A 9,326-nucleotide genomic window follows, 5' to 3' on the forward strand; every position below is an offset into this window, starting at 1 on the left:
GACTTTGATAAAGGTCGAATTATAGCCTATCACGATTGCGGTTTATCGTATCGCGACATTGCTGCTCGCGTTGGTCGAGATCCAATGACTGTTAGCAGAATATGGAATCGGTGGGTTCAGGAGGGTAATACGGAACGCCGTGCTGGATCCCAAAGGCCTCGTATCACTAGCAGTCGAGACGGATTGTGCAGCCACGTCTCGATCCCTGAGTCAACAGATGGGCACGTTTGCAAGACAACAACCATCTGCAGGGAACAGTTCGAGGACGTTTGCCGCAGCATGGACTATCAGCTCAGAGACCATGGCTGCGGTTACCCTTGACGCTGCATCACAGACAGAAGCGCCTGCGATGGTGTACTCGACGAACCTGAGACACGAATGGGAAAACGTAATATTTTCGGATGAATCCAGGTTCTGTTTACAGCATCATGATAGTCGCATACGTGTTTGGCAACATCGCGGTGAACGCACATTGGAAGCGTGTATTCGTCATCGCCATACTGGCGTATCACCTGGCGTGGTTACACGTCTCGGTCACCTGTTGTTCGCATTGACGGCACTTCGAACAGTGGACGTTACATTTCAGATGTGTTACGACCCGTGGTTCTAACCTTCATTCGATCCCTGCGAAACCCTATATTTCAGCAGGATAATGTACGACCGCATGTTACAGGCCCTGTACGGGCCTTTTAGGATACAGAAAATGTTCGACTGCTACCCTGGCCAGCACATCCGCCTGATCTCTCACCAATTGAAAACGTCTGGTCAATGGTGGACGAGCAACTGGCTCGTCAGAATACGGCAGCCACTACTCTTGATGAACTGTGGTATCGTGTTGAAGCTGCATGGGCAGCTGTACCTGTACATGCCATCCAAGCTCTGTTTGACTCAATGCCCAGGTGTATCAAGGCCGTTATTATCGTCAGAGGTGGTTGTTCTGGGTACTGATTTCTCAGGGTCTATGCACCCAAATTGCGTGAAAATGTAATCACAATATATTTGTCCAATGAGTACCCGTTTATCATCTGCATTTCTTCTTGGTGTAGAAATTTTAATGGCCAGTAGTGTAACGTCTTGGGAATTAGGAACCTTAGACGAAACATCCTTTCATTTAAGTGCATATGAAGGCTAACGTTTCGCAAGCGGGTCAGCTAAACCCGTGAAAATGCAGTAAATATGCCATGATGTAATACACAATGAACTAGTACATCTGCCCAACATCAAAGTGCGACAATACTTTCAATAGTAGAAGTAGTGTCATCGTTTGGATTTAAAAATGTCGCACCTGAAGGGTGGTTTTCTTTGTATACTGAGATGTTTCAGTGAAAGGTGTCTCAGTTAGCTACTTTACAAAATATTGAGAATATTCGCGACGAATATGCACTTTCCAATGATGACGTGCAAATTTTCTTCTATAAAAGCACGATAAATTGCAAATAAATTAATAATTCTGAAAATGGAATCGATTAATAGTCAAATGTTGGTTGGTTGGTTGATTTGGAGGAGGGGACCAAACAGCGATGTCATAGGTCCCATCGGATTAAGACCACAGTCAATACATGTGGGACCGTACCATGCCATTGAGTATTTGGGCGACGTTATTGTTCGATGATGTGTGACCGATCAACTGAGAACAAATCCTGAGCAGAAAATCACGTAAAAGCAACAAAGGAGAACGGCAAATTCATCTCAGGGGATTCCGCCTTCTGTTAAGGAAGAACGAAGGATAGAACGTGAATAGTGTCCGGTCGTTTCATTGTCTAGCAATGCGCTCCCTATTTCACGGCCCGAGAATCGCTAAAAATCGTACAAACTGCGATGAAAATTATACTCATGACAAGGAAAATGAAGAAAGTCATTGATTTTGCAGTAACTAAACATGATTGAGTATAATGAACATTCCAGTTATTACCAGAAAACAGTGGTACACTGAAACTTACATCCGCTCTCTCGGAGCTCACACAGAAGAAAGAAACAAATGTAATGATAGTTAAAGATAAGTCTATTCACCTGTTATCTTGTAAAAGTTCTACGGTATTCCAGAGGGCTTCTCATTCAACTTACGTATACATTTATTTCGAAAGAAAAGAAAAGAAAAAATAATTTATCTGTATTTTGATAACGTAATTTCATAAAAAAATATATTGACATTAATACACTCAGGGGTTCAGCATCTTTTTCTCACAGACAGAACCGTTTAGAGGTCACTTAAAAAGATAATGAGTCGTCAATCCTTTGAACGTTAGAAGTTATGGCATTAACAGCCTACACTTCATGCATTCAGACACATCATTTGGTGAATCAACTTTCAACTATATGATACTGGTTTTAGCAGTAATTCAGAAATCATTGAAATAAAACGTTGATTAGACGAATTTGTTACGAAATTTTCAGTTGCAATATTTATCGCCAATTTGTACTGACAAGTGTTGTCAATCCATGTGTTTCTATGTCAGCAATGACTTTAAAGTAACTTAAAGTTTAGTGCCTAGTACCACGAGTCGGGGCGTGGGATATCAGAAGTTTGACGTAGTATGGAAGCTAGAAAATCTGGAAAGGGAAATGCCGAGGCTCAGTCTAGATATACTCGGGGTCAGTGAAGTGAAATGGGAAGTAGACAATAATTTCTGGTCAGATGAGTATAGGGTAATATCAACAGTAGCAGAAAATGGTGTCACTGAAACAGGACTCTTTAAGAATGGGAATGGAGGCAGAGGGTGAATTACTGTGAAGAGTTCAACGAAAGTGTTGTTCTCATCAGAATCGACAGCAAACCAACACTGACAACGTTGTTTCAGGTGTACATGCAGACGTCGCACGCAGAGAATGGTGAGATAAGAGATGGTATGTGCGTTTATTGAACGAGTAATTCAGTGCGTAAAGACAGACGAAAATCTAATAGTCGTGAGGATTGGAATGCGGCAGTATGGGAAGAAGTAAGGGTTATGGGAGAATATGGGCTTGATAGTAGGAATGAGGGAGGAGAAAGACTAATTGAGCTCTGCAATAAATTTCAGTGAGTAAGATCGAATATTCTGTCCAAGAATCTCAAGACAAGAACGTATACTTGGAAAAGGCCAGGAGACTTCATTAAGATTACATTACCGTCAGATACTGGATTGTAAGGCGTACCCAGAAGTGGATATAGACTAAGGTGACCAAGAGTGATGAAGAGTGGGCTGATCGGTAAGAGACTTGTCACTAGGAACCAATACGTAAGGAAGTGGGATACGAAAGTACTAAGGGTTGAAGAGATACACGTAAAGTTCTCTGTGGCTATATACAGTGCGATAAGGAATAGCTAAATCGGCAGTTTAGTTGAAGAGAGATGGACATTTCTAAAAAGGGCAATAACAAAAGTTGGGAAGAAAACTGGCAATACAAAGGAAGTATAATAATGGGAACGGAAGCAATACATTAGTTGATCGATGAAATAAGGAAGTTCAAAAATGTTGAGGGAAATTCAGGAGTACAGAAATGTGTCACTCAAGAATGAAACATATAAGACGTGCAGGGAATCTAAGGCGAAACGGGGGTATGAAAAATGTGAACCAACCGGAAAAGAACTTACTGTCGAAACTACTGTCTCAGGATTTAGAAAAATCAAAACAACCTCAGGTGAAATTAAAGCAAGGGTAGTAACATTGAGAGTGCAATGGGAATCTTATGTTAAATGCCTAAGAACGGAAATGTGGAAAGAGTACACTTTGAGGGGGAAGGCTTGTCTGGTGATGTGATAGAAAAAGAAAGAGGAACCGATATAGAAGAGATAGGAGATTCAGTATTACACTTAGAATTTAAAAAGTATTTGAAAGACTGACGACTGAATACGAGAGAAGGGGTAAATAACGCTCCATTGGAATTTCTAAAAACATTGGGGGAAGTGGCAACAAAACGACTATTCACGTTGGCGAGTTCGAGTATCTGATTTTCGGAAAAAAACATCATTCACACATGTCCGAAGATTGCAAGAGCCGACAAGTGCGAGAATTATCACACTATCAGCTTAACAGCTCATGAATCAAAGTTGCTTGCAAGAGTAATATACATAAAATGGCGAAGAAAATTAAGGATGTGTTAAACCGCGATCAGTTTCGGTTTTGGAAAGGCAAAGACATCAGAGAGGCAATTCTGACGATGTAGCTGACAATGGAAGCAAAACTAAAGAAAACACAAGACACGTTCATAGGATTTGTCGATGAGGACAAAGTATTCTACAATGTAATGTGGTGCAAGTTGTTCGACATCCTGGGGACGATAGGGGTAACGTTATAGGGAAAGACGGGTAGACGGGTAGTACACAATATGTACAAGAATCAAGAGGGAACGAAAAGAGTGAGAAAACCAGAACGAAGTGTTCGAATTAAAAAAGGTGTAAGACAATGATGAAGTCCTTCGCCCCTACTGTTCAATCAATACATCGAAGAAACAATGTCAAACATAAAATAGAGGCACAAAGTGGAATCAAAATTCATGGTGACAGTGTATCAATAATACAAGATTCGTTGATGACATTGCTATGTTCAATGAAAGTGAAGAAGAATTACAGTTTCTATTGCATAGAATGAACAGTCTAATGAGTACACAATATGGACTGAGATTAAATCGAAGAAAGACGGAAGTCCGACGGCAGCAGACGGCGCCAGGTTTTTAATCCGACGCCGTTTGATGAAAGTAGTTGGGCCCCGGTGTTGGAGTTGTTGGAGTCAGAGGAACAGCCGACGGTGTAACGATAAGACGTAGAGACAGCTCCTCTTCAAAACTGCTGCTCATAGAAAATCATGTAACAGTAAAAGGGGCGACATCACTGTCACACAAACATTTGGCATACCCTCTGCTGCCCTGGATTAAAGTCTGGTTGATACATACATTTTATGGGGAAGTTTAATTTGCTTATACACACAGAAAGATCTGCAGTCATTGGGAAATTACCTTTCCCTCTTATTGTTACTTGATATCCATTTTTTGCTTGCTCTATGATATTACATTTCAGACTAAAGTCTCTTAGCTGTAGCACAGTTCAGAGCTCACTTAACGTTCATTATTTATACGGCTGTTCACCACATATACTAAGTCAGTGTATCTGTAGTGCAGATGTGCTCACTTTCCACGCTTTGAAATTTTCCACACTGCGCATAAAGGCTGATTCGCAGAAGAGCTTCTGTGAAGTTTCGAACGTAGGAGACGAGGTACTGGCGGAATTGAGGCTGTGAGGATGGGTCGTGAGTCGTGCTCGTTTAGCTCAGTTGGCAGAGCAGTTGCCCGCGAAAAACAAAGGTCCCGAGTTCGAGTCTCGGCCCGGCACACAGTTTCAATCTGCCAGGAAGTTTCATATCAGCGCACACTCCGCTGCAGAGTGAAAATCTCATTCCGGAAAGTCGAGCATATCTTGCGTTAATCCTCGCTTTATGCACCTTAATTTATCTCAGCTAGTTTTATCTGAAGTGCCTAATTCTAGTAAGATTTCTATACTATAGCCGTCGGCACACGGACCATGATGTCGAACGTTAACGTTGAGCGTGTCAAGTTCAACGTGCTGCTGAACGCTCAGGAACGATGCGACTTGTACATACGGTACGTGGGCCCCAACGTGGTATACGCAATCGCAATGCACTCCAGCGGCAGTTGAGGGATGCTTCTAGTTCGTAATCACACTGTTTGCTCAACGGGCGCGCATAAAATTCCCACGCTAGCTCTATTAAAACGCACATTTCCTCCATCGTCGATGAAAAGGAAAGTACCATGTCCAATCAATAAGGACATAGGCTTATAAAAGTTCCATTACAAACAGTGCATTACAAATTTGGAACACTTCTCCGCATAAGATAAACATTATTTCATCATTCCCCCATTTTAGTAAAACAACAAGGTCAGTCTTACTTGATCACTGTTCCTACGCAGTAGCAGAATCTTTGCAACATGTGAATTACGAAGTGTAAAAGAAAAAGGAGCAAATTATCTTTATACAAGTAGCGCTGTCTTGTAGGAGGTGAACTTATATTTTTGAATAACGTCAAATATTATAGTATATGCTTATATTAAACTAATAATAAAGTATCAGAACCTAATAAAAACACGAATGTTAGGGAAAAAAACTGGAAGGGTGAAGATGCGAACCACTGCCCCAATAAATAACTCTATGTAGAACATTGACGCTACTCATTACGCTACACCAGCTTCACAGCCAACATCTCTTATTATATTACCCCTTGCTAAAAACCTTAATCGTAGATACGTTACTAATTGAAATTTAATTATAAGAAATTCTACCAAGAACAATACGTTTTGGGTGGATCTTCAGTGTGTCACTGCCTTCAAAAAGCTTACTCTCATAATATGGAAGTTACAATAATTCTTTTGCCAAGAATATGATGTTTCTCATCATTTTATTGGAACGAATCACACAGTTAACAACGGGTTTTTCAGTGATTCTCAGTTTGCTGGTGCTCAGAAACGGCATATATACATATATGCTTGAAATGAATGTCAATATGGCGCCTCACAACTCTGTGCTGAAGGGAGATGGCGTGCGTGTGACGTAGGTGGCGTTGTGCCATCTCATTGGTCAACGCTCAGACGCACGCTCAGAATATCTGACATGCCGGATATTGCTCTGCACGTTCGGAAAGACTCCCGAGCGTGGTATTCCACGCCATGACGTCAGAAACTCGGCACGCTCAACGCTCCACGTTCGCATGCACGGTCCGTTTGCCGACGGCTTAACAGACTGTACAGCTGCACGTAGCTCTGTCTTAAGCATTCCAATAGTCAGAGAATTTTTCTATTTTAACCATCGGCTAAACTCTTTCGAACAAGGCCTTTGTTGATTTTAGAGTCCTGTTTAAGGGGGTAAATCATTACATTTCCGATTGCCAGCGGTTCTTTTGTAACTGTTTATGGTATCTATTTACAGGTTTCTTTTAAATCGGATCTCTGTTTTAACGCTTTCGAAACGATCACAGATCTGTATTGCTTGTTCCTTTGCAATATGGTGTCGATCTATTCACAATTCCTTTTATGAAATCACCATTAGGTGCAAATAAGCTAATAATTCCGGAAATGAATTCAATCAATAGTCAAAATTACAACCGTCAACAAATGCTGGCCAGATGAGGCCAGTGAGTATGTTGGATGACGTCCTTGTTTGATGACGTGTGACGTATCATCTGAGAACAAATCATACGCAGAAAATTACTAAAACCAAGAGAAACGATGGCAAACTATTCTCAGGGGAATTCTGTATTCCATTAAAAAAGAATTAACGATAAAGCAGGAATAGTGTTCGGTCGTTTCCTCATCGAACAATCCGCTACCAGCTTCACGACGAGGGTCGCCGAAAGTCATACAAATACAATGAAATTTGTGGTCATTATAAGGGAAATGAGAAACGTAACTGACTCTGCAGTAATTACACACTACTATGTATAATTAACATATCAACATATCAGTTATTACCAGCAAACTGAAACTTACCTTCAGACTCTCGGAGCCCACACAGAACAAAATATAGAAATGTAATAACTAAAGAGCACTCTATTCATTTGCTACCATCGATATAAAGCAAAAGTTCTGTGGCATTCAAGAAGCTTCCCTTTTAACATACATTTACCCTGATTATGAAAGAAAAAAGAAAAAATAATTTATCTGTATTTGGCTAATGTCATGTCATAAAAAAATGTATTCACATAAATGTCCTTTTCTCACAAATAGATTTATGTACAGGTCACATAAAAAGATAATGCTTCACTCCTTGTGCTAGATACTTGTTTTATCGGGACTGAATAGAAGGAGAGTACCAAAATAACTCCAGCACTATCGAACAATTTGAAAGCGTTGCTCACCAAGAGATATCAAACGTTAATAGGTCTACTTTTTGTAAAGTGTTCCAGAATTGGGGGGTACCGTATAACGAAGAAAATCACTTTCCCCATCGGCTAGGAACAATTTCCACAGCTTACACATTTATAAGTAGCTAAATACACATTTTAGAGCAATTATCTCTGAAACATAAATTTTTGTAGGTAATAGTTTTAGGTTTTCAGCGAGATAATCACCCTAACTAGCCGTACTGAGCGAACAGCAATTTGACGTGGAATTCGACTGACACAGACCCCCCACAAAATTGATGTGTGAAGCTGTACGATTAGCATCTAGACCTTGCAGCCATCACAAGGCAAACGTTTTTCAAAGGAAACACGATAAGAAAACACACAGTGCGCGGTGTATGAAGCTGATTCAGATGGTCACTTTTGATGAAGGTTGAGTGCATTACACTATATACTACTAAAATAAAGTCGATGCTTAGTGACAAAGAATAGTGCAGAAAATGAAAAGCTCCGTTTAGATTTCCGACAAGATGTATTAACGCTTTCTTTCTTATTCTTTATGTATTATGATGATTGTATGACCGAGCGAGGTGGCGCAGTGGTTAGCGCACTGGACTCGCATTCGGGAGGACGACGGTTCAATCCCGTCTCCGGCCATCCTGATTTAGGTTTTCCGTAATTTCCCTAAATCGCTTCAGGCAAATGCCGGGATGGTTCCTTTGAAAGGGCACGGCCGATTTCCTTTCCCATCCTTCCCTCACCCGAGCTTGCGCTCCGTCTCTAATGACCTCGTTGTCGACGGGACGTTAAACACTAATATCCTCCTCCTCCATGATTGTATGAACATCATAAATAATTGGCTGGTCAAAATTCCATGCGACTGGAAACGGAAAACAGGTGTTTAATCTTTCTCACTACTGAAATAAGATAGACACCACGGAAGCATTTATGTTTAGCAATAGAAAGAAAGATCAATATTTAGTTTTAAATATGTGCTTTCATTCAGCAGTGCTAGTTCTGTAGGGTGTGCAGTAGAGTTTCTGTGAAGTCTTCACGGTAGGCGAGATGTACTATCAGAAATACTGCTGTGAGTAGGGATGTTGCGATATCACCAAAGTGTCGATACCTCCCCAGGTGAGTAGTACTGAAGTCTTCTTGCGAAACTACTCATATGAGTACTCCAAAAGCTTCAATATTTGCTCATATTGTTACTTTTTCATTTTTTATGCAAATGAAGTAATGCTACAGTTTGGAATACTATGGTAAAGTGTAGTCTACGATACTAAAGGTCTCATTCACCTAGGCACTTCCTGCCTTATCCAGTTAGGGCCTTTATATTGGAGGGTATTTACTACTGGGATGCTTTTTGGCCGATTTCCAGTCATGTAAACACACCGCTGCCGCAACGCCACACCGCGAGCCATCGAGCCATCGAGTGTCGATAACAGCTTCATTCAGTTTGTGTTCAACACTGCAGTAACATGCCACGTCGAGGCATAC

The 9,326-nt window shown here is 40.9% G+C and overlaps 1 non-coding gene across 1 annotated transcript; it reads left to right on the plus strand.

The window, feature by feature from the left end:
• The first annotated feature begins 8,410 nt into the window (after positions 1–8,410).
• On the plus strand, positions 8,411–8,483 carry Trnaa-cgc. The gene has a single exon. It is a non-coding gene; the product is annotated as a tRNA-Ala (tRNA).
• The last annotated feature ends 843 nt before the right edge of the window (positions 8,484–9,326 follow it).

Source organism: Schistocerca piceifrons, chromosome 1 (assembly GCF_021461385.2).
Source record: "Schistocerca piceifrons isolate TAMUIC-IGC-003096 chromosome 1, iqSchPice1.1, whole genome shotgun sequence".
NCBI classification, from domain to species: Eukaryota; Metazoa; Arthropoda; class Insecta; order Orthoptera; family Acrididae; genus Schistocerca; species Schistocerca piceifrons.